This window comes from Pseudophryne corroboree, chromosome 10, assembly GCF_028390025.1.
Source record: "Pseudophryne corroboree isolate aPseCor3 chromosome 10, aPseCor3.hap2, whole genome shotgun sequence".
Lineage (NCBI taxonomy): Eukaryota > Metazoa > Chordata > Amphibia > Anura > Myobatrachidae > Pseudophryne > Pseudophryne corroboree.
Genome location: NC_086453.1, coordinates 165,946,302 through 165,947,752, shown reverse-complemented (window position 1 = coordinate 165,947,752; position 1,451 = coordinate 165,946,302). Strand labels below are relative to the sequence as shown.

The following is a 1,451-nucleotide window of genomic DNA, read 5'->3' as shown; positions in this document are numbered from 1 at the left end:
ATTCAGGGGATTATTCCCTGTCAGACTATCATATTTATAAAATCTGCCGGGGATAACCGCACACTGGAATTGATTGTACATGCTGGAGATTTACTCACCTACGGTCAAACCGCACTGAGTATGCCCAATCTCGTCTGATCTTGGAAGCCATACACTGCAGGGCCTGGTCAGTACCCGGTTGGGAGACCACCAGGGAATACTAGGTACCGTAGGTATTTTACTCTCATACCATTTGAGTCTTTCCAGCTCTCTGTGCGGTCCTAGACATTGAATTTTCTTTAATATTTAATTTTGATATTCTGACATGGGACAGCTGAACCCAATGGAGCAGGTCTACTCCCACAAAGATTTTTTCAATCCAATATTGGAGTAATTACTTAGATCATTAAGGAGTAAACATATTTTCGCCTTTCTATATTTTCACCGCCCCAAAATTTGTAGTTATTATCTATATTCGCTTTCTCCCTTTTATCAAGTATATCTTAATAAAAGTTAAGTATTAATTTACTCATATTTTCATAATTCATCACTTTCTTATATATTTATTCTAAGCGTGCCCTGGAAAAGGCATATAGCTGCTTTTGTCTTTTGCTCTTTCTTAAGACCACCCTTTTCCATATAGTTTACTGAACTATTTTCCGGGAGCACCACCAACCCATTGCTGAATTTATTTGTTTGTATAGTAAGCATAATGTTGGTTTAACAAATTACTAAATCAATACAGACATTATTAATACATTATTCTGTGCAGATTTACCAATCTCTTAGCAAGTTAATTCATAGACACTTAAATTGTTTTTAAGCACAATTCACTTTTTTTCTTTCAAATTAAAATAATCATCTAAATCTAGGGATTATTCTAATCCTTTTAAGTGTGGAATTATGTTTAGAATAGGAGCAGTATCCAGGAACAACTAATAATTAGATCCACTAATTACAGGAAGTGAGACTTGCACTGAGATGATGCTGTGCCAATTCATTTTGGATTTGGCTGTTACTTGTGTCTCTTTCCTGGTGGCTGCAGTAAGTATTTGTCTAATATGTAAGACTTGTATGTTTAAATTGTAATCACTGATATTGTGATCTAAGTGAGCACCTGCTTTTTTGTATTATCATGTATTAAAATTATGAATGAAATGAATATTAAATAGATATTATGAAAACTAGTTAGATATGATGCAACTATGTGGTATTGAAAGAAACACAATTGTAATGAGATTGGATACCATTATTAGTATTATATATGAAATTAGCTCTATGTTATAGAAATCGACACTGAGTGGTGCAGTTATTCACTATATGTAAATTTATGCTGCTTTCAGATCGCAAATGCCGGATCCTACCCGTTAATAGAAACGTGTACTTACCGAGTAGGAGCCGGCATTTGCACTCCGTTGCTGGCTTTCCGACCCGGCAATATACCAGGTCGGTTGCCATAGCAGCGGACGGAG

At 35.6% G+C, this 1,451-nt stretch overlaps 1 pseudogene; it reads left to right on the top strand.

The window, feature by feature from the left end:
• The first annotated feature begins 96 nt into the window (after window positions 1-96).
• On the top strand, window positions 97-215 carry LOC134968202 (5S ribosomal RNA; annotated as a pseudogene).
• Window positions 216-1,451: the final 1,236 nt, after the last annotated feature.